The following is a 26,373-nucleotide window of genomic DNA, read 5'->3' on the forward strand; positions in this document are numbered from 1 at the left end:
CTTGGGCGACCCGTGCAACATTATAGAACTTTTCAGAAAAATAGGCTCACACGCTTATGTGGCCTACTCAGCCCAAATTGGCCTTGGCCATGTGATCCTTTTTTAATGTAACCCGTGCTAGTTAATTATTCATATATATTTTTACTATTTACTTATATGTTCCTTCAAAGTTGTCTACTTGAGTCACTGTTACTAAATTATTTATATCTTGAGCTAAAGAATTTCGAATTAAGATCCGCTTGATGTCTTGAAACTAGACCCAAATGCCTTTCCACCATAAAATTTTTAGAATTTTTGGTTCAGCCAATAAGTACAGTAAAATCTTCAAACTTACCCCTATTTTGCTGTCTGACAGCTTCGTCCCTTCTTTGCTAAAAATTAATTACCTCTTAGTACAAAATTTAGAAGATGTTTCTATTTATTTCTATTGAAAATAAGCTCATTAGTAATTTAAACATGTAAATTTTAACCCCTAATTATTTTTCTCCAATTTTTTATGATTTTCCAAAGTCAGAATAGGGGAACTCAAATTCATTCTGACATTGTCTCGTAAAGTCTATTATACCTCACAATTTACAATTCCATTACTTACACCGTTTCTTCTATGAGAAACTAGACTCAATAAAATTTAATTTCATATTTTATTCATCCTCTAATTGGATTTCCACAATTTATGGCCATTTTTCAAAGTTAGCCTACTTGTGATAGCCCGAAATAGGGCCTAATCAGAATAGTGGTTTCGTAACCATAAATCTGAAGTGAAATAGTTTAATTTTATAAGTTTTTATTAGTTACTAATTGATTGAAATATTTTGTGAAAATATGAATAGAAAATTTTAATGATTTAGTGCCTAATTGAATTTTTAGGACTAAATTGAGAAAAATGCAAAGTGTGTCTAATTAGTGATTAAATGACTTAATTGAATCATTGCATGAAATTGGAAGTGTTTATGTGGCAATTAGACCATAAATTAGTGATATGGACACAAAAGGGCAATTCTAAAAAAATATCTAAGTAATGGGTCAAGGGCATTTTTGTCCAAATTGAGTAAAAGACAAAATAAAGTGAAAATAAGTGTCCATCTTCTTCAAAATCAGACGTTTGCTGCCAAAAAAATTCATGTCACCTTAGCTAGTGTTCTTGATCTTCCTAAGCTCAATTGTAAGTGATTTCTTGCCTCGTTTTTAATTATTTTCGTATTTTTATGCTTATTGATGCTTGAATTTCATGTTTCTACCATTTAATTTAAATGAAATTAAAGTTTAAAAATTGACTCATTCATGATATAATTGTAAATTGATTAGTGATGTTAGATAATGAATGTTTGAAGTGTTAATTACAAGTTTTACTAGATGAATTTCAATGAAAATGTTGAAAAAGGGCTAAATTGTGAAAGATGGTAAAGTGTGCATAAAGTTGTGATTTTGTGAAATTGAGGGCTGTTATGAGCATGAAATATGATTTAGTGAAGTTTGAAATTTAAGAATTTAGTGAATTTTATTTTACGAGCTTAGGGACAAAACTGAAATTTTTGAAAAGTTTTGGGGAAAAATGTAAATTTGCCAAAATGTTGTGTATGAATTGTATTTGAATGGAATATTGATAAAATGTATTAAATTGTGATAATATAGATCAAGAAAGAATAAATAGTGGAAGTGATCGGGGAAAAGAGAAAGTTATCGACTAAATTATAAAAATAGTCGTTTTGCATTCGAGGTAAGTTATGTGTAAATAATAGTATTATTTTTTTTTATAAATTGTGAATTATATTGATATGTGAATCAAAATTGAATGTGGAAGGAAAATTGTTCATGAGTTATTCAAGTGATAAAGTGTTGAAATTAAAGTGCTAAGTGTAAATTCCCAGTTGAACTTAGGAATAGAAGTGGATACAAGTGACATGTCACTAGAGATCAGTGTTACAGTGTTACAGTGTTACAGTGAGTCCCGGGTGCTGGGTGATCTAGCATGTGTTGCAGACACCTAACAGCCTGTGTGAGCAGGCCCGTGGACATTTCCAGTGTTATTGATCAGTGGTAGCTTCGGCTACATCTCAGTGGTAGCTTCGGCTACATTCAGTGGTAGCTTCGGCTACATATCAGTGTGGCACTTATGTGCTAAATCTCTCCGTATCCGTGTATATTCCAAGTGTTCAACGAGATTAATAATGAATTAAAGTGTATATGAAATGAAGGGTGTATGCAGGTACAATTGAAAGAATGAATATATGTGATAAAAGTTAAGTGTGAAAATGTATATGCAAGTGAATTGGTAAGATTGTGCATTTGTAAGTGATTGAAATTGCTAAGAAATGTTTTGATTAGTTATAAGTTAAAAGTGTTAATTATTAAATGAGTACCTATTATTTACATGTAACTTACTAAGCTATTAGTAGCTTACACATTTCTTCTTTTCCTTTGTTTTATAGTGATTTGAACTTGAGCGAATTGGGGATCGTCGGAGCTCGTATCACACTATCATAATCATCTCGGTATTATGTGTTTTTCAAAATGTTTAAACTATGGCATGTATAGAGTCTTAATCATTTTGAGTATGTTCATATGATATGGCTAAGATTAGCTATTGAAATGGTTAGTAAAGATTATGTTTTTGGTATTATGTATGTGTAAATGGTAGCTAATACAAAGAAGCAGTTTCTTTGACAGCAGCAGTGATGTGAATGTGAAAATCACCATAAATAATAGAAATGTAATTAGAGAGTGAATTATATATAGAATTAAAGCTTATCAAGTCTATTTTTATATGAAAGAAACGGTGTAGGAAAAGGAATTCTTTATTTTGAGATATTTGAATTTTAGTGAGACAGGGTTAGAATGGTTTTTGAAGTCCCCTGTTCTGACTTTGGAAAATCATTATAAATTGTACAGAAAGAATTATAGGTCATAATTTATATTTCTAGATTCCTTAGTGAGTCTATTTTCAAAATAAATAAACAGTAACCTTATATGAATTCTGTACAATGAGATAATTGATTTTTAGTGCCAAGAGGTCAGATCTGTTGAGCTGTGAAACAGGGGATACTTTAATGAATAAACTGTACTAATTGGCTAAGTCAAAAATTCTAAAACTTTTATGGAAAGTAGGAATATGAGTCTAGTTTCAGGGAAAATTTACGGATTTAAATTTTAAGTTTTGTAACTTGAGTTATAAGTAAATTAGTGACAGTCACGCAGGTGGACAGTTTTGTTGTGAACAGTGAATTTAATTTTAAAAGCAAATTTTTATGCTCCGAATTGGTAAGTTAGATTGGATAACATCTCGTACTCGATTCCGATGACGGTATCGGGTAAGGGGTGTTACACTACTGCTGCTGTCCAAACAACAACTAATTTCGGCTTTTCGCAGAATCTTTTTTATTTTACGTTTCGGGTACACACCTAGTCTTATTTGATGCTAAAATAGTCCCCGAGAACTCCAAAACCTATAATCAAGACACTCAACAACAATTTAATGGATTTACAGGTGAATTGAAAAATAAGAACGAATCGAAACCCAACTTACCACCAACGATAATCTTCTGTTAAACTATTGTTAAGACGAGAACACTGAATTCACTAGTCTGAGCCTCCCCCTACGCCCAAACCACAGAGAAAAAACATTACCACTTCAGTTGTTAAAAGATTCATGACAGAAACTGTAACACCCCAGACCCGGCCTAGACGTTATGATCGAACCCGACGTGTCACATTGAAGTTTCTTTCCAAAATAGAACTCATTGGCAAAATTCGTTTCCAAATTTAAAAACCTCTTTGTTAGTGTTTAACAAACAACTAGTCAAAACGTGTGCCTTGTTATCTGCTATCATTATAAAAGGTTGATCTAAAATCGCGGAAGCTGTTGGAAACTCTCATGTTTAAATTTCGTGTCTTTGAAAATAGTAATTATTTTGTGAATTGTTCTTCTCCTAAACTAGCAGTTTAAAATACGTAAGTAAAAACCCAATTAAATAAAAGCAAGTGTAGAACAACTACAGTTGTGTGGCCACTTCCGAGTCCCTCGTAGCACCAAATCACCTATGGCTGAGGACTACCTGTATAGTTAAAAGAAAAGGGTGAGCTTACGAAAACTCAGTGTGTAATCCCCTAACAAGTAGACAGTCAATTAAACAATAGATAAATGTAGTTTAGGCCTGAGCCCATTACAGTAACAATCCAGTTCAGTGTGGGCCTAAGCCCTGTCCTGTAACAGTAAACGATTGGGTTTGAGCCCATCACAATGTCAGTAATCAGTAGGGTTTTTGCCCAATTCCAGTAATAGTATCAGTGGAGCCTTGGCCCATAACAGTAACAGATATCAGTCATACAGTAAACAGTATGTAATATCATTAATCGATGCAGTAACAGTACAAAATCATTAATCAGTGCAGATATGCAGTTAGAAATCCTACCCAATTCAGCCTCTACACACCACTCCGTCCTGCCAAACACACCATGTGTGGATAAAATTGACCCACCCAGCCAGACACACTAAGATTAACACCGGTTGCGGGACTAGACAGTATTACATCAAAGCTGCCAATAAAATAAACGGCATATAGCCATTAGTAGGTCCACAGTCATCTTGGGCGACCCATGCAACCTTATCAGTACGGTACACTTCCTCCAAATATAAGAACTCATCCCCATGCAATATATCGTGACATAATATCGTACGTGTATGCAAAATGTCATGCTCAATCATAGTCATACATATCATAGAGCAAATCAGTCATACATAACATAAGACCATAACAATCATTTCATCTTCTAGGGGTAGAACAGTCATTTTACCCTTTAGGGGTATTTCGGTCATTTTACCCTATGGGGGTATTTCAGTCATTCTACCCTATAGAGGTATTTCGGTTATTTTACCCTATAGGGTATTTTGATCATTTTACCCTATGGGGGTATTTCAGTTATTTTACCCTATGAGGGTATTTCAGTCATTTTAACCTATAGGGGTATTTCAGTTATTTTACCCTATAGGGGTATTTCGATTATTTAACCCTATAGGGGTATATCAGACATTTTACCCTATGGGGGTATTTTGGTTATTTAACCTATTTTAGAGTCTCGGTACAGATATTGACCTCTTAAAAGGTCCGCAGTCGCCTCGAGTGACTCAGGTAACCTAAATGGTCATAATAGTGTAAATGGGTCCAAGGCCCATTACTTGGCCTAAGTGGGCTCACACGCTCGTACAGCCCGTTCAGCCCAGATTTCGCCATAACTATGAGATCTACATAACTCAGTCCAGTATTTACCACAAATCGTGGATTTTATCCCTGTGGAGCCCACGAGCCTATTGGGCCCACACGACCCATTTCGACCCAACGTGGCCCATTACGGCCTAAGCCTATGAAAATGCTCATAGAGGCCTTTACAGTCTATCACCCATGATTCGCGGGTTGGGCTTACCACACGAGTGATCGCACGCCCGTGTGGTCTCAGACACCGTATTTTTGGCTTTTTGTCGCTTTACAGTTACAGTGGGGTGGTTACACACCTGATGCGATTTGCAGATTCCCTTCGTTCCGAACACTCTTATTCTAAAAATCAATGATCATCGCACCCTTGGTTCCCAGGTAATGTGCCAATCGACCTTGACCACCACCAGTTAGGAATGAAGCAATGCAGGTTGGAGAAAGCGACGAAAACCTTAAAAACCTCGCCGATCTCCCATCTAGAACAATGAACAAATGAGATGATATATATCTCTCCAAAACAACAACCTCCCCAAATTCCAATATTCTCTCCTCAAATCTCTCTATGACTAGTTCAAACTCCATTTAGCAGTATTTCAATCCAACTCTACCACCCACACGAATTAGGCAGAAAAATAATTACTCCCTTTTTTGATGCGCCACCACTCGAATCTTAGACCCCATGTACACTCCACACACCTTTTACCACTAGACCAACAACTCCTTTGTATTATATTTTAACTACAATAATTTAAGAACCTACTATCTAGATCCAAGGATTTTATTCACTTAAAATAAAAAATTTTCATAAGCCAAGGCTTGAACCCTTGACTTCTCAGACACTTTCAAACACTCCTAAATCACTTAACCACTAAAGCAGACATTCATTTATGTCACTTCCTTTCACAACTAAATATTTATGTGTAGTCTCCTAACTGTTCCCTTGTTCAAAACCTATTTGTTCTAGCCCAAAATTCGGAGTGTTACAGAAACAAAGAGAAACACTTACCGAAATTAAGCGAGCACTAATTGCGTGCAAAAACGAAGGAAAATAAATGGATCAGGGAAAAATCAAGAAGAAGAAAAAGAAAAGAAAGATGGAAAAACTCAAAGAATTTCGCTAAGAGGAGAGGGAGAAGAATAGACGACATAATTTTTTTTGGGAAAGAGAGTCAAAATTCGGTTATGGTAAAAATTAAAATAAAATCCTGATAACCCCCAAAGTCCCTTAATCTTCTCCCCTAATTCCCACTACACATCCACTACTCAGAACCCCCTATTACACAACTCTATCTTGAAATCTGAGTAAAAAAAATAATACCCTTGCCTACATAGGGATTCGAACACAAGACCTCCACCATAATAACACACCATTTAACCATCAGACCAACAGACCCATTCTAATGTAATTTACCCAACAATCAAATAAAAGCCTACTGAACGAGAGTAAGGCCTAATTCATTCAAAATACCAAAATTTGTCCAAGTGAAGGCTTGAACGTAGGACCTCCCAAACACTCTCTGAACACATAACCACTAAAGCTGACAAATATTTGTGTCATATTTTCACAATAACGAATTAAAAATTTTGGGGCGTTACAACACATTACGTTCAATCTGATAATCGGCTAAACCGAAGCTCTGATACCACTAAATATAACACCCCTAACCCTTATTCATCGCCGAAACAAGGTTACGAAGCATTACCAAACTTTTTAGAATAAATACAAACAGTTCATATCATTTAATATACACATCAGAAACCAATCATAAATCACTCATATTGTCTCTTGTATGAGCCTTTGAGACCCAAAATATGCATTAGAAATAGATCGGGACTAATCCAGAAAATCAAAAAAATTTCCCAAAATTTTAAAATTTTCCCTAAGTGCAAGGGACACACGCCCGTGTGACCAGGCTGTGTGGCTCACACGGCCAAGAGACACGCCTATGTCTTAGGCTGTGTGGGCATTCAATGTGAGGCACACAGCCGTGTCCCAACCCGTGTCCATGCCCGTGTAACTCTCTGACTTGGGTCACACGGCCAAGCCACACGCCCATGTGCTAGGCCGTGTGTAAAAACATGCGCATTCTGATTCTCAAATTTAAAGATATAGGGGACACACAGCTAGACCACACACCCATGTGCTAGCCCATGTGTCACACACGGCTGAGACACACGCCCGTGTCTCTGCCCGTGTGGATGAGAAAAGACCATTTTATGGCCACTTTTCTCACTCAATCTTTGTATCAACCTAAGCACAACCATTTACACATTCACAAATTACAACAAGACCTTCAATTCAAGCTAAAACCAAGTTTTATACCTAACATATTATCACATATTTTCAAATATCCAATCTTACCAAATTAACCATATACACATATATGCATATTTTACTAAATTCACTAGCTCAAACAACGCCTCAATATGCTTATTGAATATTTATAATACTACGTAAATATTTATAAAAATATTTATGGCTTGTTTTATAAAATCAAGGTCTTGATACCTCATTTTCTAAACCACTTAATCAAATAAATCCTTATAAAACATAAATTACTAATTCAAAAATCTTCAAAAAACCATATTTGACTCGTAAATACTAAATAATAAAATTTATGAGCTTACTCGTCGGATTTAGTGGTCTCGGACCACTATTTCTGACACCACTAAAAATCAGGCTGTTACATCTTATGCATTTCATAAGTGTCAATCGTCTGTGTGCTTGTGTCATGGGTTGCACAGGGGAGTCCATAATCATGATGTACTTAAGTGATTCATCATGTTCAAGGGAAGTTACTTGGTTTAACCGAACTAGCTTGTTGCTTGGAGAGATTGAAGGCCCATTTATAAAGCATGGCAAATATGAAACGTAATCTTCAAAAATATGCAATCTTGGGATGATTTGTAATCTTAGAAGATATGATTCTGTAAATCTTAGAGATTTGATTTTGTAAATAGTTAATCTTACCTGTCTATGTACTTTAATCTGTACCGTTGAATTTGGGGAGGCTCAACTATAAATAGAGGTCTCCCCCCTTCATTGTAGATCGCTTCAGTTTATTGAGTAATAGAATTTTTAAGAGCATTCACTAAAACACTCTTTTGTGCTTTTGTGCTTTTACTTTTCTGTGGCTTTTCTCATCTTTCAAGTTCTTTCATCTTTTTAGTTGCTTTTGCTTTGCATTGGTGTGTTAAAGGAATTCTATTTGAATCATCAATTGTTGGGAGTTAGTTTGATTTAGGCGTTTTTGAATAAAAGAAATTGCCTAAGGCTACATGAATTGCGAGACTAAAGTTCTAGCCCCATGACACTTCCATTATTATAGTTCTATTATACCTCCATCTGTGTTAAGACATATGGTAAGTCAAGAAGATGTATGAACAGTAAGTTAGCTATCAACAAGTCGAGAGGTCACTTGCGAGCTCACTCGCCATATTTCTCTTCAAGTCCTCATCACCGTCATTCTCCATAACCTCTAACTCTTCGCCTTGATTGAATAAATCGACATCCAAAACAACCTCCATGTTCCTTCTTTATTGTATCACTATTTCAACCAGTTGTATGTTTATAAATAAATAATTTGAATAAAGGAGGCCCAAAGATAGAAGAGACAGCTAGGCTGTCAGATGTTATTGTCCAATTGATTAAGGCTAAATTAAACACTTTAGTTAGCACACAAATGCCTACTTTAATTACTTAGCGTTGAATGCTCTAATTGCTTCAATTTTTAATTAATTCAATAATTATGATTAATAAGTAAAATGTTTGATTTGATGATAATTTTAGGGTTTGAAGTTTTTAAAAGTTTTTCTTAATTTTAGTTAATTGTGAGTAAGTTTTATTAAAATTCAATTAATCAATAATTATTTTAAATTTTATATTAAACTATAATTAATATATTATGTTTTGTTTATTATAAAATTTATATACGCTAATTTTCAGCATAACGTGTTGCACGTGATATGCATATTTATTAATTCCATTTTAAAATTTTAATATTAATTTTTTAACATTTTATACTGTAAATATATTTGTATTACAAGAAACAATATGTGAATAGAGAGTCCAAGTGAGAATGAAAATGTAATTGAAGTTAAGTATAAAGTGTAATTTAATATTTATTAAATTTCAACTCATTTAAATTTTTATTTAATTATTTTAATATGATAAAAATATTAATATATAAAATGCATCCTACTTAAATACTTTGAGAACAATAACTCTATCTTTATAATTCATATAAATATCTTAAAATTAAAAAGTATTTTTAGCATTGAAAATTTGATTTAATTTGAATTGAAGAACTTTTTACCAAGTAATAGAGAAAATGAAAACAAATCGAGATCGTTAGTTTAGGTACTAAAACAAAGATATCAAAACTACGTCGTTAAGTTAAAATATTGGTGGAATTTACAAAATAATGTTATTATTTACAAGAAAAATTCATGTTAGATTTTTGTTTGTCATTTTAAAAGGAGTGACTAAAATAATTGAATTATACAATATGAGTATCTAAATTGCAAATTTTTTATTTGAGAGCCTAAAATGAAAAAATTAAAATTTGATGATCATATATGTAGTTTACTCTATTTTATTTACCTTTCACTTTTCAAAAGAGTTTTAGTATCAAGGAGTCAAACCACTAAAATTTTAATAACGAAATTTTTTTATATATATTTTTAAAATTAAATATTTTAGAAAGATATTTTCCTCAATTATTTTTCTTTTGAATTAAAATCTAGGACATAGTTATAAAAAAATGGACCCTAGCCCGATGTTAATTACAAAAACCGAAGAAAAACAAAACCCACATTTGGGCTCACAAATCCTAAATAAAGCAAAAGCCTAAATCAAGCCCAAAAAAACATAAAAGACCTAAGTCCATCGGGCCTCATTCTGAAAAAACTCCAATGCCCAGCATAGGTTTTCAAAATTTTAAAAGTCTTTTATCATTTGCGAGGCTTTCTCATTGATTACCTGCACCATCTCCAGAAACTCTTTTCCACCTCAATTGTCTTTTCATACGCCCTGTTCCCCTCATTACTCCTATTGTTTCTCCTTTATCATCAAAATATTTACTGTTTCCTCCCCATTTCTGTTTAGCCTCTCGTCTCTTTCCAACGTTGTTAAACTCCTTATGTCTTCCTCCAGTGCTAACATGGCCTTTCTCGGTAGCCAATATCCCAGGTCAGTACTCCTAAGACACTCAACTGCTCCTTTTGCAAGTTCATGAGCAACTCCGTTACTAGATCTAGATATTTTTTGAAAACGACATTCCTCAAAACCTGTGCTTAATATTTGAATATCCTGAATGTACGAACATAAAACTGACCGATCCTCTTTTAATGCCTTTACTCTCCTTCAATGATAACCCGTCGGAGTTCCATTTCTAACCCCGCCTGAACTGCTAGTAGACAGGCTATTGCCTCCACCGCAAACGGTGTAAGAACTCCCTCATTAACTAACATTTTAGCACCCAAGTTTTCTTCTTTTGAATTCCTAAAGATTATTCCTGTCCCTAATTGCTTCCTTTGTTTGTTGTAAGCCTCATCGAAGTTTATTTTGGTTATACTTTGGTCCGGTGGTGTCCAACGTTCATTGTTATTGACCCTCCCTGGTAAGTTATTTTTTACAACTAACCATTCTTCTAAATATTTCCCTATAAAACATACAGTTTCTATGGCTAATTGTTGTATTTTTTTCATGCAATACTCTATTTCGTCCCATCCATATCGCCCAAATGGTGGCAAACAATAGTTGTTTCTGTTGGTCGCTACTTCTCGTAAGATGTTCCCTTATCCATTCCTGTAGAGTATCATTTAATGTTATTTCCTGTATCTCGAAGTTGAGTTCTGACCATACCTCTTGTATTACAGAATAGTCCCTAATTGCATGCTCCAAAATCTCTAGACCCTCCTTGCATCTTGGGCACATCGTTGAGTTACTAATTTTTCTGTTGTATAAATTTCCAAATGTAGGGATATAGTTGTTGCATATTCGCCAGTTTATAATTCTAATTTTGTTTGGGAGATTTGTATGCCAAAGGTGGTTGTAAAATTCTCTACATGTGTTGTCATTATTAGCCATTCTTGGGTTTGTATTTTTCGTCAATAAGTTTCTGTAGCTGCTCCTTACTATATATCCCCTCGTAAGTTCGCCACTCCAGACCCTTTTTTCCTCTTGTGGGTGTCTCGCCAAAGGAATCTCCATGATCACCTCTGTTTTTTTGTTACTAAAAAGTCTGGTGATTACTTGCTCCTTCAACTATCTTGAATTTAAATCAATATGCCACTTTTGTTACACTATAATCACTGACTGACTCTTAAATTCTTTGGCTTTCCAGTTCAGGAACCTAAGCATCCTTGTAACAGTCCGTTTTTAGTGAAATTAGAACAGTGGTTTCGGAACTACAAATTCGAGTCAGGAAAAAATTTTATTTTAATATTATTGTATGGTCTGCATTATGATAGGACAGACGTACGGAATTTTTTATAAGAAAATTTTATTGATTTCATTTTTAATTGTTAGTAAGGACCAAATTACATAAAGTGTAAAAATTGAATTCTAGTAGTTAAAAGGATTAAATAGTTATGAAATTCAAAATTTGAGATCCTTATAAGGAAAATAGACCATTAAGAGAAGTTACTAGATATTTATGATGATTCATCCATAGAAATTTAAGAAAAGAAAAGACTAAATTGAAAAGTGGGAAAAATAAAAGATGATAGTTAATTAAAATATAAAAATATCATTTTATATCATCATCTTCTCCTAAATTTTCTATGGAAACCCTAGCTAAGAGAGAGAACTTCAAGCAAGCTTAATTGGGTAGGCAATCAATCCCCGTTTTTAGAAATTTTTACATTTTCGATATTGTAATCACTTAATCTATCTATTTTGGCGATCAATTTGCAAAGTTATCAAAGTATTAAAATTTTGCCTTGGGTTAGTATGCTAAAATTTTGAAATTTATAGTAGAAAATGAAAAGTTATTGATAGATGAATAACTTTTGTAAAGGAAATTTTCATGGAATTATGATTTACTGATTTAATTGAAAAGATGTAAAATTCATGAAAAATTATAAATTTTTGAAATACATGTCTTGTTATTGTTATATGAAAAATTCGGCTAGGCTTGAAATAAGGATTAAATTGCATGAATTTTATTTTTCGAGTCTAGGGACGAAATTATCATTTATTAAAAGTATAGGGGCAAAATGGTAATTTTGTCTAGAATGTGAATTAGATTGATTTGAATATTAAATGTGTTAAATTGAGGTTAAATTCATTTATATAGATTAAGAAAGATCAAATAAAGAGTTAGATCGAGAAAAAGAAAAGTATCGGATTAGTAGATTTCCGCATACGAGTAAGTGACGAGGTAAGTTCGTATAACTAAATTGTGTACATTTATATTTTGGAATTAAATGTTATATATGTGAATTGAATAATTTCCAATTAATGAAATTGATTAAATATTCGAAAATGCTTGATAAATGTTAAGTTCCGTTTGAACAAATGAACATCGATGGATAAAAGTTTCCCGTATTAGTTGTAGTCCTCATATGTTACGGACACAATACAGCTCGAAAGAGTGTCCAGTTAATAGCTCTCTTGAGCTTCCCGTTATATTGTTCTTGCAAGCTTTCCGTTAATAGTTCTTCGGAGCCTCCCAATTGGTTATGATCCTATATGTGTTGTGGACATACCACAGCTCATATGACTCTTTGTGAGCTTCCCGATAAGGCTCGCTTGAAATTCTCGATATTAAGCTATTCGAAGCTTCCTGTTAATGGCTCTTCGGAGCTACCCGATATTAGCTCACATGAGCTTCCTGAATATGGCTCTTATGAGCTTCCTGGTATAAGGCCTCGGATAAGCTTCCCGTTTCATGGCTCACATGAGCATCCCGTTATATGGTTCGAGAGAGTGTTTCCTGTTTAAGTGTTCTTATGAACACTTCTGAATATTAATTGACAAATTACTGATTCGTACACTTCACGTGTACTACCCGATATCTATCGATGTTTCATAAGGTTCAATGAGTAAAGTTCTGATATAAGTTAAGATAAGGTCTGAATGAATTAATAATTGTATCTACCTGAAAATATATGGAAATGTTTATACGATGAGCTCATCTCTGTTACTTACTTGAAATGTATTTGAAATTTATGACTAACTTGCTTGAGGATGTATATGTGTTAGGTTATTGGTTAATTTGATTTGGATGTACTTTGTATGCTTAATTTAAATTAATATGAATTGGTAAGTCAATTTCCCGTTATACGAACTTACTAAGCAGAATATGCTTACTCTGTTTTATTTCCTCTATTTTATAGTACTTGGAAGCTCGTGAAGGTTGGAACTTAGTCGGAGACACATCACACTATCTCTCGGACTTTTCAGTATATAAAGTAAGCTAACTTTTAGTATAATGGCATGTATAAGCTAAGTTAGGCATATTGATGAAATATTTTGGTTGTAACTAGCTATTGGAATGGCTAGTGTAAGGCTTATTTTGATATAATTATATAAGGCCTTAACAAGTTTGATGTGTGATAAAATGGTGATATGATGGGAAATATACAAACCTATTGATGAATGGTTTTGAATTAGCATAATTGATAAAGTATGCATATAAGCATAAATGTTTTTTTGGTAAGTTTAACACTTGAACATATGAGATAATATGTCATGTATAAAATTTGGTATTGGCATTGATTTGAGGGTTATTAATTGGCTTGTGAATGTGTTTGAATAATGTTGTAGGTGAAAGGCAAATTGGGTAAGAAAAGTGGTTTGGCTGTGTGTCCCATGTACTTAATTTTTGAAAATTAAATTGTCCACATAGCCTAGCACACGAGCTTATGGCTGGCTGTGTAACCCAAGTCAGAGAGTTATACGGGTATGGAAACGGGCTGGGAAACGGCTGTGTGCCTCACATCGAATGCCCACATGACTTGGCCATACGGGCGTGTGTCTCCTGCACTTAAGAAAAATTTTGAAATTTCACGAAAAATTCTCTGAGTTCCCGATTTATTCTCTACTTGTGTCAAATACATAAATTGGGCCTCGAAGGTTCATTTAAGGGAAAATATGATTATTTTCGGATATGAATAGTAAATGACATGAATTAATTGTATTTATTCTGTAAACTTTGGTAATGCTCCGTAACCCTGTTCTGGCGACGAATTTGGGTTAGGGGTGTTACATTTGTTGGTATCAGAGTTATGGTTTAATCGATTTTCTGACTAACTAGTAAGTATGAGTTTAGCTATACATGCAATTATATAATTTGTGATAGTGTGATCTCCTAACCATTTTAAACATGTTTTTCATATAGTAATGTCGTCCAATCGAGTTGAATCAAAGGAAGCTGAGAGCAATGCTTAAGGTTCAGTTCCAAGAGTTGCTTCCAGTAGTAGAAGGCTCGTATCTGAGGGCCGAGGTGAGGAGGCTAAGGAAACTTTCTTTCAAATGATTAATGAATGGTTCACTGAATATTTGAGAACAAATCCTGCTGTACAACAACCTCTCCCTCCTGCTCTTCAACCAGTTTTTGATATGTCATAAGGTGTGGAATCTGTTAGAACTGGTAAGCCTTCGGTAGATAAAATTCATAAATATGGGGCAGGAGAATTTAGGGCCAGTGTTGAAGAAGATCCAAAAAAGGGCTGAATTTTGGTTAGATAACTCTATCAGAGTTCTGGATGAATTGTCTTGCATACTTGATGAATATTTGAAATATGTTGTATCTTTGTTAAAAGACTTAGCCTATTAGTGGTGGAATACACTGACTTCTGTTGTACTGAGAGAAAGTGTTACATGGGAATTTTTCCAAACAGAATTCAAAAAGAAGTATAGTAGTCAGAGATTTCTTGATCAAAAAAGGAAGGAATTTCTAGAACTCAAATAGGGGAATACGACTGTATCTGAGTATAAGTGGGAATTTGTCAGATTAAGCAAATATGCCAGAGAGTGTATCCCGACTGAAGTTGCTATGTGCAAACTGTTTGAATAGGGGTTAAATGAAGACATTTAGTTGTTAGTTGGGATTTTACAATTAAATGAATTCGTTGTATTGGTTGATCGAGCACATAAAGCTGAAGAATTAAGTAAAGAAAAGAGACAGGCAGAAATAGAAACTCGGGCTTTGAGCAAAAGATTTATGGAGAAGTCTTAATCGTCGGCTTTAAAGAAACCGAAGAAATATCTTGATCATTCTGTCACATATACAGGGTATTCTAGGAGAGATCGAGGTACTTAACGTTCTAATCCGAGATCTTCGGCCACATCAATAGCAAGTGTTAGAAGTGTCGGAAGTCTAAAACCCAAATGTAAATATTGTAATAAATTGCATTCTAGTGAGTGACGCATGAGAAGCGAAGCCTGCTTTAAATGTGGTTCTCTTGACCACTATCTCAGAGACTGCCCGGAGAGGCTTGAAAAAGATATTGTTTAGACCTCAAGGCTGAGCAACCCCACTTCGAGAGGTAGACCGCATCGTCACCCCGGTAATATAAGTGGTAGTCGAGGTATGACAAAAGATTTAACTGTTAAATCTGAAGCACGAGCAACGACAAGGACATACGCTATTTATGCACGTGAGGATGCCTTTGCACCTAACGTGATTGATGGTACATTTTCTCTTCTTGCTATTGATATTTCTATTTTGATTGATCTTGGTTCAATAGATTCATACATATGCACGAATTTAGTGTCTGTTAAAATTTACCTATTGAGTCCATTGAATTCGTGGTTAAAGTTTCAAATCCCCTGGGCCAGTATGTGATGGTGGATAAAGTTTATAAAAATTCTCCGTTATTGGTGTGGGGTTATTGTTTCTTGGCTGATTTGATGTTGTTGCCATTTGATGAATTTGAAATATTTCTGGGAATTGATTAGCTAACTCAACATGATGCACTGGTAAATTGTAAACAAAAATATATTGTATTAAAATGTCAGAATGATAAATTGCTCTATATTGAATCTGATAAACTGGATGGGTTGTCTAATGTGATACCAGCTGTGTCAGCACAGAAATATATCAGGAAAGGGTATGATGCCTATCTTGCATATATGTTGGACACTAAAGTATCTGAATCAAAGATTAAGTCAGTACCGGTTGTTTGTGAATTTCCTGATGTGTTTTCGGAGGAATTTCCCAGATTACCGCCAGTAAGAGGTGGAATTTTTCATAGATCTTGTTCAGGGAACAACACCGATATCTATAGCACCCTACAGAATAGCTCTGAAGGAATTAAAAGAATTGAAAGCACGGTTGCAAGAATTGGCTGACAGAGGTTTTGCTCGACCTAGTTCTTCACCTTTGAGTGTGCCGATTTTGTTTGTTAAAAAGAAAGATGGATCTTTGAGATTATGCATTGATTATTGGTAACTCAACAAAGTCACAATAAAAAACAAGTACCCATTGCCTCGTATTAATGATTTGTTTAATCAGTTAAAGGTGTCAATGTATTTTCAAAGATTTATTTTCGTTTCGGTTACTATCAACTACGGGTGAAAGAGTCAAATATGCCAAAGACAGCATTTAGAACCAAGCACGGGCACTATGAGTTTCTTGTAATGCCGTTCGGTTTGACGAATGCACCTGTGATATTTATGGATTTAATGAATAGAATTTTCAGACCATATTTAGATAGATTTGTGGCGGCATTTGTTGACGATATTTTAGTATATTCCTGGGATGAAAATAAACATGCTGACCATCTGTGAATTATATTGCAAACTTTGCATGAGAAACAACTGTATAACAAATTTTGTAAATGTGAATTTTGGCTTCGGGAAGTTAGTTTTCTTGGGCATATAGTATCTGCTGAAGGCATCAAAGTGGACTCGAATAAAATTTCAGCAATTGTTAATTGGAAACCACCAAAAAATGTCTCTGAAGTCAGAAGTTTTCTAGGACTAGCTGGATATTATCGGAGGTTTGTGAAAGGATTTTCTATGATAGCTTCTCCGATGACTCATTTGTTGAAGAAAGAAGTGAAATTTGAGTGGACTGATAACTGTTAGCAGAGTTTTGACAGATTGAAAGCTTTGTTGATTGAAACGCCCGTGTTAGTTCAGCTTGAATCGAGTAAGGAATTTGTAATTTACTGTGATGTGCCATGGAATGGCTTGGGCTGTGTCTTGATGCAAGAAGGTAAAGTAATAGCCTATACTTTTAGGCAGCTAAAACCACATGAGAAGGACTACCTGATACATGATCTAGAATTGGCAGCCATTTTGTTTGGTGAAAAATGTCATATGTTCACCGATCATAAAAGTTTGAAGTATTCGATGTCGCAAAAAGGCTTGAATTTGAGACAGCGCAGATGGCTTAAGTTATTAAAAGATTATGATCTAGTTATTGATTATCATCCGGGAAAAGCCATTGTGGTTGTTGATGCTCTAAGCAGAAAACCGTTGTTTGCCTTATGAGCAATGAATACCCGATTGTCATTATCTGAAGATGGTTCAATCACAACTGAGCTAAAATCTAAACTGACATTTCTACAACAGATTTGTGAAGCTCAAAAAAATGATGATGAATTACAAGCTAAACGGGTACAATGTGAGTCAAACTCCGATTTAGAATTTCAGATTGGGTTTGATGATTGCCTGTTATTTAGAGGCAGAATTTGTGTACCGAAGAATTCAGAACTTTTACGGAAGATATTAAACAAAGCTCATAATGGTATTATGTCTGTTCATCCGGGGAATAACAAAATGTACCATGATTTGAAAAAGATGTACCGGTGGCCGAGAATAAAGCGTGATATTTCTGAATTTGTATCTAGATGTTTAGTATGTTAGCAAGTTAAAGTTGAACATCAGGTGCCTTCGAGATTATTATAGCCAGTTACGATACAAGAATGGAAATGGGAAAGAGTTACCATAAACTCTGTATCAAGGTTACCCCTATCTCCGAAAAAGAAAGATGCCATTTGGGTAATTGTTGACCGTTTAATGAAGTCTACACATTTTATTCTAGTATGTATGGATTTCTCCCTGGATAGGTTAGTAGAGTTATATGTTTCTGAGATTGTCAGGCTAAATGGAGTACCAGTCTCCATTATTTCTGATAGTGTAACAATCCGATTTTGGGTCTAGTTGGAACAGTAGTTTCGGGACCACAAATCTAACGAGGAAAATTTTATTTTTATTATATTTTTATGGTCTACAATTTTACAGAATTATTCTGTGAAAATTTCGTACGAAAATTTTGACGTTTGGGCACTTAATTTAACCAAAAGGATTAAATCGTAATAAGTGTAAAACTTGAGTTCTAGAAGCTAGAGGTATTAAATAGCTATAGAATTTTTAGTGGAAGTCCTTATATGATAATTAGCCTATTAATAAGTTAGTGGAAGATATTTGTTTGGTATTTTTGAAATTAGTTTGAAAAAAAGGGTAAATTGGTAATTAACTTAATAAAGGTATAATAAGACAAAATTTAAAAGCTATCATCTTTTTCCTTTCTTCTTCAACCATTTATGAAGAAAATGGGTAGGCATGGATGAGCAAACATTCGGCCAAGCTTCTATGGCCCATCTAGACCAAGGAAGACGAGATTTGGACTTAGAACGGAAGAAAAACAACGAATATGACGAATAAGTCCTTTTCACCAATTATGCTACCGAGGTAAGTTCGTATGTAAATCATGCAACATCACATTATTATGTATTTAATGTTTTCATATAGCATGAATTCTATAATTGTTTTATGAATTCGATTGATGATGTCCCGATATCAATTTGAGATCCCGTATAAGACCATAACGCACTATGAACATAAGACAATGGTTGGACCATAGCAGTGTTTATGTGTAAGACCATAGCTGGGCTATTGGCATCGATTTGAGATTTCGTGTAGGACCATAGCTGGGCTATTGGCATTGATACGAGATTTCCATGTAAGACCATGTCTGGGACATCACATTGGTACGATACATTATGTACGAGTTTTCCCGAGTATCCTTAGTATTCCAAGTGGTTCAACGGGTGATCCAAAGATTATGTCAAATAAAAGACAATGTATGATTATGTTGAAAGGATACAGGTATGTACGCAAAATTCATGAGTAATGAACTCGATGTATATTGGACATTTGGCAAGAATGTAAATGAGTAAGTCATACTTATGAGAATGATCTTGTGATGACCTTGTGATTATAGGTATATACTTATGAGGTATAACTGTCACGGGCCGCAGTTCAAAGCCCGTGACCAGCGCACCAAATGCATCCAATGGAGGTCTGTTGCTCAGATGGGGATCATTTGGCCCACAAGAACTAGCCCAATTCAAAGAGATATTGGATAAGCCTGTCAGATTGAAGCCTGGTTGGCCCGATAGCGGAGAGATGGCAACTTAGGCTAATATGGTAACTAATCTTAGAAGATAGATGGAATCATATATTGTAAAGATTATATTAGATTTGATAAGGCTTATCTTGTAAATCCCTAAAATTAAGGGATATGGTTAAATCTCATCCGTCGATGTAATTGTATCTTGACCGTCGGTTTTGGGGGAGCTCAACTATAAATAGAGAGCCTCCCCCTCATTTGTACTCACTCCTGAATTGTTTCATTATTCTTTGTGAATAAGAATTAAGAGCATTTATTCAAACACTTTGCGAGCACTCTTTCTGTTGTTCTTTTGTAGCTTCTTTTGGCACAATCGCTTCCGCTATATAAATTGGTGCCTTGGAGGAACTATAAGGAATCCTCACTTTTGGGCGTAAAGGCTGACTTAGGCGAGTTTGGAGCAAACGGATCGCCTAAGGCCACACGATTTGCGAGACGAAAGGTCTAGCCCTGTGACAAGTGGTATCCGAGCCAAGTGATATCTGAGTTGTTGGTTCAAAGGCACCGTTGGGATGTCGAAAGAAGACTTCGAACAAAGGTGGGCGAGGAAGTCTTTGAGGGAGACATTATCGGCAGTAGAAGAACCTGTGGGAAAACTCGAGGGATCTATGGACGATGTAAAGGAGGCACTCGATGGGGTCGAGGATCGCATAGCAAACTGGAAGGAGCAGTCTAGAGACTATGTAAAGATGTCTCTTGGTTCCACCATGGATAAGGTAAACGAGTTGTTTAATTCACACAGGGATAAACTATCAGACAGGAATGATGCTCTCGAGGCCATGATGATGGCTTTGAAGGAGGAAACAATGGCCACGACGAGGGCTTTGAGCACAAGAATAGAAGAGCTCGAGGGAGAGCTGGCATTGTGTCAAACAGCCGTGGGGAAAGGAGTGGCAAATGCAGCACTCAGTAACGAGGATGTCCCAAAGCCGAAAGAGTTTGTGGGGACAAGGTCTGCATGTGATGTGGACAATTTCTTGTGGAGGATGAAAAACTACTTCCGTGCCAAAGGCATCATGGAGGATGCGGTTAAGGTAAACACTGCTTCAATGTTTCTTACTGACATTGCGCTTTTATGGTGGCGAGGTAGGACTACAGATAAAAGGCAATGTGAGATTTGGACGTGACAAGAGTTCCAATGCGAGTTGAAGGGACAGTTTTACCCAGAATTTGTCGAGGAAGAAGCTCGGGCAAAGTTGCAAGGGATAATGCAACGGGGCACAGTGGGGAAGTATGTTCGAGAGTTCAAGGAACTCATGCTCCAAGTTTCAGATGTGACCGATGAAGAAGCATTGCTTGCATTTCAAAAGGCATTGAAGCCGTGGGTCAGACAGGAGGTGGAACAAAGAGGTGTCCAAAAGTTGTCGGAAGCCATGACGGTAGTTGAGTCCGTGTTTAAGCTTGGTCTAGGGAAAGACAAGCTTGGGTCTTCCAAGTCCGATGAAAGGGGCGTATGTGAAATGGATCACAAGGAAGATAGAGTTAATGGCAATGGCAACGGTGACAATGGTGGTAATGGGAAACCACGAGTTGGGAAGAAGAAACCCAAGAAGAAAATGGACAAGCTAAAATGCTTTCTCTGTGACGGTCCACACATGTTGAAGAAATGTCCGAAGAAATCCGCGCTTAAGGAAAAGCCGGTGGGTAAGGTCTTGGTACTTGGTTCGAGCGCAAGGTGTGTCGAAGCCAAGGAGGCCGAAAGCGAGAAGAAGCCAGTGGAGTGCTCTTGTGTCATGGTCCGCATAGGTTGCGGAAGTGTCCGAGGAAGTCTTTCATCGAGGGGAACGATGGAGCAGACAATGAGCCCAAGAAGCTTGGTTCGAGCAAGAGAAAAGCCGAAGCTAAGAGGGCAAAGAGGAGCAAAAAGAAGCGAGTAAAATGCTTCTTGTATCGTGGTCCGCATGAGTTGCGGAACTGTCCAAAGCAAGCCGGAGTCAAAAGAAAGGCAACGTCTGAGCTTGGTGAGTCGTCGGAGGGGCTTCCACACAAGGAAGAGGTGAGTTGTCATCGAACTTAGTGGAGAAAGTTGCAATGAAAACAGTGAAGCTAGGACCAATGAGGCTCAAGTTGAGTGAAGCGTCAGAGTTGGCCGAGTCATCGACAAGGCTTCCACCTATGGGAGAGGTGGGTGATGCATCAGACTTTAAAGGAAAGGAAGCGATACATGTGAGACAGTTGACCAGAGTAAATGCAGCGAGTAGGAAGGCTCGAGTTAAGAAGCGACGTAAGCTGAGGCAAGAGTCCCGAAAGAAGGGAAAGGCTAAGGCGTCGAGACGAGACCGAGGCGAATCAAGTCAGTGCCATTCAGAAGTCGCAACGAGGACGTTGCGAGAATGGGTGGGGGAGAATGTTACGGGCCGCAGTTCAAAGCCCGTGACCAGCGCACCAAATGCATCCAATGGAGGTCTGTTGCTCAGATGGGGATCATTTGGCCCACAAGAACTGGCCCGATTCAAAGAGATATTGGACAAGCCTGTCAGATTGAAGCCTGGTTGGCCCGATAGCAAAGAGATGGCAACTTAGGCTAATATGGTAACTAATCTTAGAAGATAGATGGAATCATATCTTGTAAAGATTATATTAGATTTGATAAGGCTTATCTTGTAAATCCCTAAAATTAAGGGATATGGTTAAATCTCATCGGTCGATGTAATTGTATCTTGACTGTCGGTTTTGGAGGAGCTCAACTATAAATAGAGAGCCTCCCCCTCATTTGTACTCACTCCTGAATTGTTTCATTATTCTTTGTGAATAAGAATTGAGAGCATTTACTCAAACACTTTGTGAGCACTCTTTCTGTTGTTCTTTTGGAGCTTCTTTTGGCACAATCGCTTCCGCTATATAAATTGGTGCCTTGGAGGAATTCTAAGGAATCCTCACTTTTGGGCGTAAAGGCTGACTTAGGCGAGTTTGGAGCAAACGGATCACCTAAGGCCACACGGTTTGCAAGACGAAAGGTCTAGCTCCGTGACATAAGTATGTGGTAAATTTGATTGATAATTGTGTGAGGCTTGTAGGCCAACTTAAATTGAGACATGATATGTTTAAGTCTCTGTTGATGTATAGGTGAAATTGGCCAATAAATGGCATGTAAATATATGATAATGATTAGCTATTGGAATGGCTAGCTATGGATATACTTTGGTGTTATGCATGTCTAAATAAATGTTAATACAAAGAAATCATGAAAGAGTAAAATTTGCAATAAAACAGTTTTGGATAGTAGCAGTTGTATAACTTTGAAAAATCACCAAAAATTGTGAGAATCATATTAGAGGTTGAATAAGACACGAAATTAAAGCTTTATTGAGTCTAGTTTCACATAGAAGAAATGGTGTAAGTAAAAGAATCTCATATTATGAGATATTTGAATTTTTGTGAGATAAAGTCAGAATAATTTCGGAATCCCCTGTTCTGACTTTGAAAAATCATTAAAAATATTATAAAAAGAATTATGGGTTAGAATTTATATGATTAAAATTATTAATAATTATATTTTCAAGAGAAATAAACGAGAACATCATCCGAATCTCGTACTAAGAGATAATTATTTTTTAGAGAAGAAGGGTCGGAACTGTCAAATAGCAGAACAGGAACGAATTTGAAGAATTAACTATACTTATTGGCTAAATGAAAAATTCTGAAAATTTTATAGTAGGAAGATATGTGAGTCTAGTTTAGGGAAAATCAAGCAGATCTTAATTTGGAGTTCTGTAGTGTAAGATATAAATAATTTAGTGACTATGACTCGAGTAAACAGCTTGATGTGAACATAAGTAAATAGTGGAACTATGTGCAATTATGATTGTGTAATCTTGAAAACATATTGTGAGGATTGGTAAAAGCATGTTAACAGATTGCTTATTATTTACATACCAACTTACTAAGCTATATAGCTTACCCCCTTTCTTTCTTTTTCCTATAGTGTCACAGATACTAGCTCGGGTTGGAGATCGTCGGAGATTCTATCACATTGTCAAGCTATTGATCGTTATTAACGTATTCAAGCATTTTAATTTGATGACATGTATAAGGACTCAGTCATTTTGTGCATGAGTTATTATGTTTTAGCCAAATGTTTTGGCTTATTATTGTTAAAGGTTTTGTTTATGTGCAGCCACGTACCTTGGCTTATACTGACTAATTGGTTGTAAGCCTATATACAAATATATATTATATGCCAATATCTTGTGATGTGAGTTGTGTTTGCATGATACATGATGAGTTGTGAGTATGACCTAAAATCCTAATGGTTGTATGTGCTAGAAGTCTTGATGTCCAATGACTAAGTTTTCCTCAATGGTATAGTATGTTAATTAGAGTTGTTGATGATGATGCATATTAAATGTGACTAAGTGTGACTAAGTATGTTGGTTTTAAATGACAAATCTAAAACTAAATTATTGATGTATTGGTAGCTTATTTATGCCATGAAATGTACCTTTGAAGTTATGTTTAAGTAGGTGCAAATGAGGGTAACAAATGGTTGGGAAAAATAATCAATTTCTCAGCCACACGAGTAGAGACACGGCCGCGTGTCTCAGCCGTGTAGAGGACACGACCTAGCACATGGGCGTGTGACCCTCCTAAACATGAAAATTTTCTTAGTGTTCCAAAGTTTTCGGTTTAGTCTCGAACCAATTCCAATGTATGTTTAGAGCCTCGTATGCCCTTATAAGGGACGATATGCATGTGTATAGATAGTTTTAAACAAAATGAAAATTTTATGGCCTGGTTTTGTATGACTACTTGTGTTCAAGACCGGTAATGCCTCGTATCCTGTTCCGGCATCGGACACAGGTAAGGGGTGTTACAGATAGAGATCCCTAGTTTACATCTCGATTCTAGAACAAGTTGCAAGAAGCTCTGGGTACGCAGTTACATTCAGTACCGCATTCTATCCTCAGACTGATGGACAATCCAAACGTGTGATTCAGATTTTAGAAGATATGCTTTGGTGCTGCGTGCTAAAATTCGAAGGTAACTGGGAAAAGTATCTGCCTTTAGTTGAATTTGCATATAATAATAGTTATCAGTCGAGCATTAGAATGGCACCGTATGTAGCTCTATATGGTCGCAAATGTGAAAATCCATTGTATTGGACTAAGCATAGTGAGAAAAAGATACACGGAGTTGATTTCATCCGTGAGACTGAAAAAAAGGTGAAAGTGATTTGGGACAGCTTGAAAGCAGCCTCTGATTGTCAAAAATCTTATGCTGATATTAAACGAAAAGAGATAGAATTTCAAGTTGGTAACAAGGTATTTTTGAAAGTATCACATTGGAAGAAAGTTCTCCAGTTTGGCCGTAAATGAAAACTGAGCTCACGATTCATCGGACCATATGAGATCAGTGAAAGGATCGGGCCTGTAGCATACCGATTAGCATTATCACCAGAGCTTGATAGAATTCATAATGTTTTCCATGTGTCTATGTTACGGCGGTATCGGTCAGATCCTTCACATGTTATTTCTCTGACAGAAGTTGAGATTTTGCCTGACATGACTTATAGTGAGGAACTGGTCAAAATTTTGGCACGTGAGACAAAAGAGTTAAGAAATAAAAGGGTAGCTTTAAAAAGGTTCTTTGGCAACGACATGGGATTGAAGAAGCTACCTGGGAACTGAAGGAAACAATGAGAAAGAAATATTTGAACCTCTTTACTGGTTAGATTTTTGAGGATGAAAATCTTTTAGGGGGAGAGTTGTAACAGCCCGTTTTCAGTAAAATCGAAACAGTGGTTTCGGGACCACAAATCCGAATCAGGAAGAAAATTTATTTTAATATTATTGTATGGTTTGCATTATGATAGGAAAGATGTATGAAAATTTTGATAAGAAAATTTTACTGATTTCATGTTTAATTGTCAATAAGGACCAAATTGCATAAAGTGCAAAAGTTGAATTCTAGTTGCTAAAAGGATTAAATAGCTATGAAATTCAAAATTTGAGGTCCTTACAAGGCAAATAGACCATTAAGAGAAGTTAATAGATATTTATGATGATTCATCCATGGGAATTTAAGAAAAAAGGACTAAATTGGAAAGTGGGAAAAATAAAAGATGATAGTTAATTAAAAGATAAAAATATCATTTTATATCATCATCTTCCTAAAATTTTCTATAGAAACCCTAGCTAAGAGGCGAACTTCAAGCAAGCTTAATTGGGTAAGTAATCATGTCTAGTTTTTAGAAATTTTTACATTTTTATATTGTAATAACTTAATCTATCTATTTTGGGGATCAATTTGCAAAGTTATAAAAGTATTAAAATTTTTCCATGGATGAGTATGCTGAAATTTTGAAATTTATGGTAGTAAATGAAAGGTTTTGGTAGATAAAAACTATTGTAAAAGAAATTTTCATGAAATTGTGATTTAGGGATGTAAATGAAAAGATGTAAAATTCATGGAAAAATTCTACATTTTGTGAAATACATGGACTGTTATTGTTATATGAAAAATTTGGCTAGGCTTGGAATAAGGATTAAATTGCATGAATTTTATTTTCCAAGCATAGAGACAGAATCGTCATTTATTAAAAGTATAGGGGCAAAATGGTAATTTTTCCTAGGATGTGAATCGGATTGAATTGAATATGAAATGTGTTAAATTGATGTTAAATTCATTTATATGGATCCGGAAAGATCAAATTAAGAGTTAGGTCGAGGAAAATAAAAAATATCAGATTAGTAGATTTTCGTATATGAGCAAGTGACAAGGTAAGCTCGTGTAACTAAATTGTGTAAATTTATATGTTGGAATTAAATATTATTTATGTGAATTGAATAATTTCC

At 35.4% G+C, this 26,373-nt stretch overlaps 1 long non-coding RNA gene across 3 annotated transcripts; it reads left to right on the forward strand.

Moving 5' to 3' along the window:
• The first annotated feature begins 10,185 nt into the window (after nt 1-10,185).
• LOC128035304 (uncharacterized) lies at nt 10,186-16,961 on the forward strand. Of its 3 annotated transcripts, none has more exons than XR_008191670.1 (5): nt 10,186-10,653; nt 10,757-10,828; nt 13,551-13,625; nt 14,555-15,848; nt 16,238-16,961. It is a non-coding gene; the product is annotated as an uncharacterized LOC128035304 (long non-coding RNA). The 3 variants fall into 3 exon arrangements; XR_008191669.1 differs by lacking the exon at nt 16,238-16,961 and adding an exon at nt 10,969-10,993 and having other exon boundaries at nt 14,555-16,209; XR_008191668.1 differs by lacking the exon at nt 16,238-16,961 and having other exon boundaries at nt 14,555-16,209.
• The last annotated feature ends 9,412 nt before the right edge of the window (nt 16,962-26,373 follow it).

This window comes from Gossypium raimondii, chromosome 12 (genome assembly GCF_025698545.1).
Source record: "Gossypium raimondii isolate GPD5lz chromosome 12, ASM2569854v1, whole genome shotgun sequence".
NCBI lineage: Eukaryota > Viridiplantae > Streptophyta > Magnoliopsida > Malvales > Malvaceae > Gossypium > Gossypium raimondii.